Genomic DNA, 10,353 nt, shown 5'->3' with positions numbered 1-10,353 from the left:
GATGACCTGGGGTTTGCATTGAGAGAGAGAGAGACTCACTGAGATTCTTGTGGAGAGAGGAGGAGAACTTCTTCAAGGTAGGCATCCTTACAAGAGGATTCTCAGTAAGGTTAAAATCAATGAGACAAAAGTGAGGCCTGCAGATGCTGGAAACCAGAGTCAAGATTAGATTTCCTGGTTTACCTGAAACACTCCTGACTTTTTCATCAAAGGATGCATCTTAACAATTTCTCTGAAAAATATCACCAATTTCCCACAGCAGTCACTGATTCCTGTGGAATCACAGATTGTAGTATTTTGTCTCTCTCTGTCTATTCCACTCCATCTCTCTCTCTGTCACTCTGTCTGTCTCTGTCTGCCCCTGTTTCTCTCTCTCTCTGTTCCACTCTCTCTCTCTCTGTCTCTCTGTCTGTCTCTGTCTGCCCCTGTTTCTCTCTCTCTTTCTGTTACATTCTCTCTCTGTCCATGTCAGTTTCCCTCTGTCTATTTCTGTCTGTGTCTCAGTCAGTCTCACTGTTTCAGCCCCTCCCTTTCTGAGTCTGTCCCTCTCACTGCTCCAGTTAATAAAGCTGAGGACAATGTGTGCATTATCCACTGCTCTCTCTACCTGTTTTGACACCTTTAATTATCTGTGCACATGTATTGCCCAACTCCCCCTACCCCGGCACACCCCCTTTAGATTTGCCCCCCTCCATTTCATGTTGTCTCTCAATGTCCTTCCCACCAAAGAGCATCACCTCCCACTTCTCTGCACTGAACTCCATCTGCCCCCTCTCTCCCCCTACTCCCGCAAATTGTCAAAGTCCCGCACTGTACCCAACACAGTTTGCAATTCTTCCTGATTTGGTGCCAACTCCAAACTTTGAAATTGTCCCCTGCACAGCAAGATCCCAATCATAAATAAATATCCAGCAAAGCAAAATGCCTAACACTGACTCCTGGGAAGCGTGTGGGAGGTGATGGGGTGCGGAGTTGAGAAGGGTGCGTGTGTGTGCAGTGGGGAACTGTTCTGCAGTTTCGAGTCACACCGGGCACCACACGAGCCCAATTCAATCCCTTCACTGTACAATACCATCTCTGGAAGGACAGGAGCACACACCCTTGAGGATCAGGTGGATTCTGTGTGGTTGAGATAAGAGCAAGATATTTGTGGTTGAATATTAATTACTTCCCACACCATCAGGACACAATTAATGTGAGCTTCCTGCTATCGAGCAAACAGATTGTACAACCTCAAACCCTGAGACCATGCTGCCCAGCTGGTTCAACTGGTCTCTGTGGGAAGGGACGACTGTACCACCTTTATCTCAGTGTGACAACGTGACTCATTCTCTGTTGTTATAAATAGGCACAACATTGCTCTGGGTAATCGTTCTTCCCGATATCTGGCAAATTAATCCTCGGGCAAAAAATATCTCATTAAACAGGAGCCACAGAGAATTTCAGAAATGTTCACCATTCAAACACATCTCCCTATTGCAATAGTTGCTGGAAATCATTGTTTCATCCGGAGCACTGAGAGTACAGAGACACACATCTATACCATTTCACCAGCTCAGAATGCACTTAAATCACTTCACAAACAAACAAGTGAGATCTCTGCATGGCTCTGAAACAGTATCCACAGAACAGACCCTCTGACAGAGAGTGGTAATTCCTCAGCACGGACCCACTGACAGTGCTGCACTCCCTCAGTACTGACCCTCTGACAGTGTGGCACTCCCTCGGCACTGACCCTCTGACAGTGCGGCACTCCCTCAGCACTGACCCACCGACAATGCGGCACTCCCTCAGCACTGACCCTCTGACAGTATGGCACTCCCTTAGCACGGACCCACTGACAGTGCTGCACTCCCTCAACACAGACTCTCCAACAGTGCAGAACTATCTCAGCTCTGACCCTCTGACAGTGTGGCACTCCCTCAGTACTGACTCTCTGACAGTGTGGCACTCCCTCAGCACTGACCCTCTGACAGTGCGGCACTCCGTCAGCACTGACCCTCTGACAGTGCTGCACTCCCTCAGCACTGACCCTCTGACAGTGTGGCACTCCCTCAGCACTGACTCTCTGACAGTGCAGCATCCCTCCTTCACTGACCCTCCAACAGGGCAGTGCCCCCTCAATACTCACCCTCCAAGAGTGCAACATTCCCTCCGCACTGAGAGGGTGGCATTCCCTCAGCACTGACCTCCCACAGTATGGTCTATCTGTACCCCTGTGCTGTTCCTCTTCCTGTCCTATAGTGGTTGCTCCATCACTCACAGCCTCGGAGTAAAGATTGAGGTAAACAATGAGGTTGGAGGTAGGGGCTGGTTTTTAGAACCTCCACCCCCTGTCAGATGTACTGGGTATATCTCTGTCAAAACATGAACACAACCCGCTGGCTGTGAATGCAGTGAGTGGCTGGGGATTAGGTGCTGCTATCTCCTGAATAGTTTGTGAGAGGTCACGGCTGTGGGAATAGGTGGTTCCCATTGGAACTCAGTGGGAGATGGACATTGAATCATCATTGTTTGTACAAAGCCAGACTCACTATTTCTCTTGGTCTCGACTGTGGAGCCTGTGATAAAACATGTGTGATTTATGTATTTACTAACATTGTGAGCATAATTAGCATGAAAACACCAATGTGGTTAATTATAGTAGGGGGTGTCAACTTCCCCAGTATGACTTGAGATGGTCATCATGAAAAAGGGTCACTAGACCCGAAACGTTAACTCTGTCTCTCTCTGTAATCCGTACGAGACCTATTGAGTTTCTCCAGCAGGTTCTGATAGTTTCACGTCTCCTAACACCCCAGATCTTTATTTTATTGTCAATGATCCAGATCACATCAGCCTAATAGCTATCTAATTTATTGCTTCACATTCCTCAGTTCCACCGTGAGCTGGTATTGGGAATTGAGAAGGTGTTTAAAGGGAAAAGGTTTCCAGGGTCAGGGAAAAAAGAAGGGGGTGAGGTATGGGACTAATTTGATGGTGTACAGAGCCATCAGAGTCACAATGGGTAGAATGGCCTCATAAATCTAACCCAATCTTTGTTCCACTTCCATCCAGAGGGTGTCTCAGTTTGTAAAAGTCCTGGGAGTTCACAGCAGTGAAACAGTTCCTGTCACAGGTAAGGGCAGGTCTGAAGCTGTTTGTTCCATCGGTAACTAATTGGAATGATGTTGCAAGACTGAGTGTGTCCTCAGGCAGTGGGAGTTGGAGAATGATGCAGAAAAAACAATTCAGCAACTTTCGAAGACAGATATATTACTCAATGACTTTCTTTTATTAATTTAAAAATATGCTTTATTCATCAGAAAATCTTTTCACATCAATAAACGGTCACAAACGCAGTTTGGTCTTGTGCAGTAGCATGTCAAGTAAATGAACAAATGTTGACTCTATCCAACAAACCAAAGACCTCTCTTACACATACAAGAGTTTATTTACATATGTTTGAGACACTAGGAGGGTCCAATAACTGGACAGACCCCCATTTCCCTTCAGCAGAAAGAGCTCAGATGGTGGTCTTTCCCCACAGGACCTTGGCAGCAGCTGCCCCAGGTGTTAATGCATCCCTCGGCATGTAGTCCTGGAGCTTGGAATGTGCCAGTCTGCAACACTCGGTCAGGGTCAACTCCTTCCTCTGGAAGACCAACAAGATTCGGGCAGACCAAAGAGCGTCTGTAACTGAATTGCTGGTCGTCCAGGTGTTTGTCTCGGTGTGTGTTCTGGGGAGCACAGAGTCCCACATCACGGAGCTGTTCGCAACGAACCTCGACAAAACTACTGCATCTTTCTCCAGAGTTACTTTGCAAAGGCACATTTCAGGAGGAGATGTGTGACAGCCTCTGCGCCCCTGCACCTGCCAAGCGATATCTTGGGGCTTGTTGGAAAGTTCTGGATTCAGTGAAGGGGCTCAATACAACACACAAGCAAGGCACGAGGGATTGGGCAGCCCTGCCTGACTCTGGATCTGATCGGGAAGCTTTCTGATTCCCACCTATTGACTGAGACTGCGCTAACGATGTTGGTGTAGAGCAGACAGATCCAGTTGCAGGTTCCCTCCCCAAAGCCCATTTTGGGGAGCACGTCCCACATACAAGTGTGTGATATCCTGTCCAAGACCTTCTCCTGATCCAGGCTGATGAGGCAGGCGTCCACCCCCCTGACCTGCACAAAGGTGATCGTATCCCTGAGGAATGTGAGGCTCACCGTGACCTGAGATAGGTCTCAGCTGAAACCCTGTCCCTCTGACAATGGGGCTGTCACTCAGCTGCAGGTTTCAGGTTACACAGAGTGGGCTGACACTCGATCTGAAGTATAACTGAAGACAAACATTCAGAGGCAGAAAGTGAGGACTGCAGATGCTGGAGAGTCAGAGTCGAAAAGTGTGGCACTGATGAAGTACAGCAGGTCAGGCAGCGTCATAAGCAGCAGGGGAATTGATATTTCTCTCATAAGTCATTCATCAGAACTTCCTGATGAAGGGTTTATGCCTGATACATCAATTCTCCTGCTCCTCGGATGCTGCCTGACCTGCTGTACTTTTCCAGTGACACATTTTTGACAAAGATTCAGAGGCAGTTTGATGAGTCCTGATGCTGACAATAAAACTATCATTGCAGGCTTACCCTCTTTACCGGAGAGTCAGAGATTCCTATTGCACAATCCTGGTGTAAATTCCCATAAATACCTATCTCTAGGACAAATACATATTATACTATGGAAGAATTAAAGGAATTCTCTGTAAATAATAAACTAAGCCCAACAATCGGAATCCCATGAGGATTTTCCTATTGGATTGTATCTCTATGAGTTCTTCTATGCAGGAAAATTGAGCTATTTGTAATATTGTGGAATAACCGAGTCCAATAAGGACAGGAAAAGACAGTCCAATAACTTCCTGAATTTACAATGTTCATGTTTTGGGAATCCAGTCTGGGACTTTACTTTTTTTGTGATAGCGTTCTCTGAACACAAACCATAAAGATTGTTCTTGTTCTGCAGAAATCTCTGGGTGCACAGAGAAGGGAAAGCTTCCATCCTTGGCTTGAGTTTTATTTCTAACATATCCATTCCCCACCCTGGAATGATCCAATAGTGACATTTATCTCCCGTTTCAGAGTCAAGCAAACTCTCCCAGACCCACTGCAAGTTTCCCCTTTAATAAATATGTGCAAGTACATTGGCTCCATGCAGGACTGAGTGTGGACAAAGATGCTGATGGAGATTAATTCAGGTGGGTGTGAGCTTCCTGACACCAGCTATTCAACAGTTCTCCCAATAATGAGGAGAAGGGAGCTGTCTGTCTCAGGTGCCTGAGGTGGAGCGGGGTCCAGAACCAGCGGGGCTCTGACCGATACTTGGAGTTGTCGTCAGCTCCATCCCCTCTGCTAGAAAGAGGGTGGGGATCTGAGCAAGGACGGGGGTGGTGGGGTGGGAATTGAGTCTGTGCTTCCACCAATAGGGGCTCCTGTCGCTGGCTGAGGGGAGGGCCTTGTGTTGCCATGGCAACCAGTATCAGTGATGGTGGAGGGAGTGGGTTGGATGGCTCTGGGAGAACAAGTCCCACATGTCTCCTTGGAGAAGCTCCAGCTCACGGGCAAAGCCATCGAGAAGCTTCATGTAGTGCCCGGCTGTGGTCACGGTGTCGATGGGGCTCAGGCGGGTGAAGCTCTCCCGTCCGAGCTGTGCCCTGTTCAGATGGAGTTCCCCATCGGTGCCAGGCCCCGAAACCTCCCACGGGAGCTTGCTCCCCAACCTGAGCCCCTCTCTCTCGGAAATGCCCCTCGTGCCAATCCACTCTGCACTGAGGGGCTTTCCTGGGTTTGCCCCTCCTCTTCCATGATCTGAAGGGGATGCTGCTCCATTTCTGGATCCACTTCAGCCCCACGCTCCTGATCTTTGAACACCCGGTGCAGAGGGGACCAGGCAGATCGGGAGACCTCCTCATTGGCCTGTTCCTGGGCCTGGTCAAAGTGGCCCTCAGCAGGGTCCAGGCAGTGGGCAGTCGAGGGGGATGTTTGTCCTGACTGTCTGACCCTCTTCCTCGGCTGGGTCAGTACCCGGGTGTACCTGGAGAGTGAGCACGTGGTGTCCATGGGAACAGTTCAGGCCTTCAGTGACTGATGGGCACAGGGAGCACTGAGCTGTGTCATTAATCCTGGAAATACCATTTTAATGAGATTTAAATTTCCATCCAATTCCTATTTTGGGTTTTCTCACAGTGGGTCAGTCCTGCTCCTTTTAAATCAAAATTGCATTGTTTACTGTTCCTTCACAAAAGATATAAATAGATACAAACTGACACTGGGACATTTGGTTCAGGAAGTGTGTGTGTAATTTTGCAATTAAGTAGTTATAAACATGTGGGAATATTGGTTCCAGTTGTATCATTCACCAAGTGACTCTCTGAAATTTAACACTTCAAAGATTACCGTGGATCCAGTACAGAAGAAGTCTTGGTTGGTATAGTTCCCAGTACAGAGACAGCCATTGTGTGATCACTGTGCCCTGTTAGATAAGACTGTCTCAGGGAGAGAGTGTGTACAATGTCCTCTTACTGCTGTGACATTTTGCTGCTTTGCTGCTATGTTTGCAATGTATCACAAATAAAGTTAAAATGATTTGACTGACACTGTGTGGTCGTGTCCGGTTTAATACACGTGAACTCAGATTATATTCAGGAACTCAGTTAATCATTTCACCACCAGCTGCTATAAGCTCCTCTTACCTGGTTCCATTCTGACCCATCCAGTCAGAGTCAGAGGTTCATCTGCAGTGGATTTCCTTCTTGCTCCCACAGTGTTCCCTCGAGAATCCCGCAAAGATCTGTCCTTGGCCCCTTCCTATTTCACAGCCACACGTTAACTCTCGCTCACATCATTAGAAAACATGTTAAGTTCCACTCATACCCACTGATGATACCCAGCTCAATCTCCCCACCACTCAGATACTGACAGAGGGGGTGCACCCTCTCACACTCTGTATAAAGAAGATACACAGACCCCTCCAATTGAGGCTATAATTTACAATATTGATCCTGTCCAACTTGTCCCGTTTCCAAATTCATTCTTGTGATAGGGAGTGCTCCTGACAAGGACAGTTTTTTTGTCCATCCCTCCTTGTCCCTGATTGGATGGATCTGTCAGGGAACTGGGAAAGGTGTGATGGATTGAATAGCCTCCTTCTATGCTGTCAGATACCATGATCAAAATGATCAATCATAGTTATTTCGAAATGTGTATCACATTTCACAAACTCATCAGGATCTACTTCTCAATGTTGCCCACAGACAGTAGAGCTGCTTTATAAACCTGCAGAGAGAACGTGTCCAGCAGATACTGATCACACATTGATCCAGCCAGGAATGTGACAAACTATTCCAGACACCAAGTTCTGGAGAGGTTTCCCTGGATTCTTATGAGACAGGAGACATCAGCAGACAAAGCAACAAGAACAGATCACAAACCACATCAGGAAATCCTGGGAACACACAGCAGCTCAGACAGTAACTGTGGAGAGACCAAGCAGCTTGATACCTGAACAGGAGGAACAGTGGGACCTTTGTCACAGCACCATCAGATCTTGCTGTGTGTTGGTGGTTTAGGGTGTAGGTTTGCTCTCTGAGCTGTAGGTTTGATATCCGGACGTTTCATTACCTGGCTAGGTAACATCATCAGTGGCGACCTCCAAGTGAAGTGAAGCTGTTGTCTCCTGCTTTCTATTTATATGTTTGTCCTGGATGGGGTTTGTGGTGATGTCATTTCCTGTTCATTTTCTGAGGGGTTGATAGATGGTATCTCGATCTATGTGTTTGTTTATGGCATTGTGGTTGGAGTGCCAGGCCTCTCGGAATTCTCTGGCATGTCTTTGCGAAGACTGTCCCAGGATAGATGTGTTGTCCCTCCGTGTTGGTGGTTGTTTAATTCACTGTCACTTCTTCAGGAAGATCCACCTCCAGGAAGTTCTGCTCCTCTGTTTGATGTGACCTCCCTTTGACCCTGGTCCCTGCTCTCTCTCTCTCTCTCTCTCTCTCCTCTCTCTCTCTACCCCCCTCCTTGTGTTGGTTTGGGGTTGTATTGATCAATCTGAGATCCAGCCGATCCAACAGGAACTTTCACTGGGAAAGGGGAGAAATCCTTGTGAAGTGACAGGGGAATGTACAGTGAGATAAATGGACAGTTCTTTCAAAGAGCTGGGGCTCAGGCATGTTAAACTAAATGGCCTTCTTCTGTGCTGTAACACTCTTTGAATCTAAAACTGGAACTGATCCCTCCTGGTGTTGAACAGCTCAATCTAATTTCCTGTCTCCTGTCTCCCCTCTCGGGAGAACAACCCCAGCTTCTCCAATCTCTCGACAGAACTGAAGGCTGTCACCTCTGGAACATTCCTGAAGCCTCCACAACCTCCCTACAGTGCGGGCTCCAGAACTGACACTCTCTCCAATCTCTTGACAAAACTGAAGGCTGTCACCTCTGGAACATTCCTGTCAATCTTTTCTGTCACTTCCTGAAGCCTCCACAACCTCCCTACAGTGCGGGCTCCAGAACTGACACTCGAGTTGTGGTCGAGCCAGTGTTTTATGAAGCTACATCATCACCTCCCTGTTTTGTCCCCTCTCTCTATTTGTTAAACGCAGGTTCCTGGAAACCTTTGTAGACACTCTCTCAATCTGTCCTGCCACCATCAACAGATTCTGCACATACATCCCCAGGGCCCCCACACCCTCTTTTGTACCTTTTATTCCATATCGCCTCTCCGGATCTTTCCATCAAATTGTATCACTTCACACCTCTCTGCATTCACTTACAATCACCACGTTTCCGTTGCCTCCACCACAGACTGCTATCCTCTTGAAGTCTCTCGCTGTTTCTCTCAACAGTTCACAATATTTCTAAGTTTGTGCCGCCTGCAAATGCTGTAACTATACAGCAATATATTACACAGGGAAGAGATAAAAACAATGTCTCTTATATCGCCAGCGTATCACTTCACACCTCTCTGCATTCACTTACAATCACCACGTTTCTATTGCCTCCACCACAGACTGCTATCCTCTTGAAGTCTCTCGCTGTTTCTCTCACAGTTCACAATATTTCTAAGTTTGTGCCGCCTGCAAATGCTGTAACTATACAGCAATATATTACACAGGGAAGAGATAAAATACAATGTCTCTTATATCGCCAGCTGTGGAATATCCCTGTTTACTTTCTCCAGTCTAAAGCCCAACCAGTAACCGCTCTCTGTTCCGTGAGAGGAATTAAAGTCCCTCAGAGGGTGAGTCTGGTGGATTGATCATCAGCGACAAGTAACTGGTGGGGGCAGAGAACACGTGTGTCTGTTTCCACCGGAGAAAATGCAAAATGAATTCTGCAGAATATTTGGGAACCTGGAAATGGGTTTGTGGGAGAGAGGGACTGATAACAATCCCAATCATAAGAACATAAGAACTAGGATCAGGAGGAGGCCATCTGACCCTTCGAGCCTGCTCTGCCATTCCATAACATCATGGCTGATCTTTTCATGGCCTCAGCTCAACTTACCCACCCTCTCACCGTAACCCTTAATTCCTTGACTGTTCAGAAAATTATCTATCTTAGCTTTAAAAACATTCACTGAGAAAGCCTCAACTACATCCCTGAGCAGGGAATTCCACAGATTCACATCCCTCTGGGTGAAGAAGTTCCTTCTCAATTCAGTCCTAAATCTGCTCCTCCTAACTTTGAGGCTGTTCCCTCTTGTCCTAGGTTCACCCACCAGTGGAAACACCCTCTCTACTTCCATCTCATCTATTCCCTTCAGAATTTTGTACATTTCTGAAAGATCCTCCCCTCATTCTTCACAAATTCAAACGAATATAATCCCAGTCTACTCAGTCTCTCCTCATAAGCCAAACTCATCAAATCCAGAATCAATTTAATGAACCTCCTCTGCACCCCCTCTAGTGTCAGTACATTCTTTTTCAAGTAAGGAGACCAAAACAGCACACTTTGCCCAACTACTCATCTTCGTGTCATCCACAAACTTTGACACACTACACATGGTCCCCAACTCTAATCCATCGATGTAAACTGTGGTGAATTGTAGTCCCAATACTGATCCCTGAGGCACACCACGAGTTCCTGATTGTCAACTGGAAAAGCACTCATTTATCCCCACTCTTTGTTCCTATTTGTTAACCAATCCTCTGTTCATGCTAATACATTGCCCGTAATGCCCATCTTTATCCTGTGCAGTAGCCCTCTGTCCGGCACCTTGTTGAATACCTTTTGGAAATCAAGATATACCACGTGCTCGCAATGTGCTCAAAGAATTCCAGTAAATTAGTTTAGCATGACCTGCCCTTCATGAACCCATGCT

The 10,353-nt window shown here is 47.0% G+C and overlaps 1 long non-coding RNA gene across 1 annotated transcript; it reads right to left on the bottom strand.

Moving 5' to 3' along the window:
• Positions 1-8,273: 8,273 nt before the first annotated feature.
• LOC122541182 lies at positions 8,274-9,469 on the bottom strand. The gene is made up of 3 exons (XR_006309542.1): positions 8,991-9,469; positions 8,467-8,785; positions 8,274-8,370 (listed from the first exon to the last, which is right to left on the bottom strand). It is a non-coding gene; the product is annotated as an uncharacterized LOC122541182 (long non-coding RNA).
• Between the last annotated feature and the right edge of the window lie 884 nt (positions 9,470-10,353).

The sequence above is a fragment of the Chiloscyllium plagiosum genome, chromosome 37, assembly GCF_004010195.1.
Source record: "Chiloscyllium plagiosum isolate BGI_BamShark_2017 chromosome 37, ASM401019v2, whole genome shotgun sequence".
Lineage (NCBI taxonomy): Eukaryota > Metazoa > Chordata > Chondrichthyes > Orectolobiformes > Hemiscylliidae > Chiloscyllium > Chiloscyllium plagiosum.
This window is presented reverse-complemented; position numbering and strand designations above follow the sequence as displayed.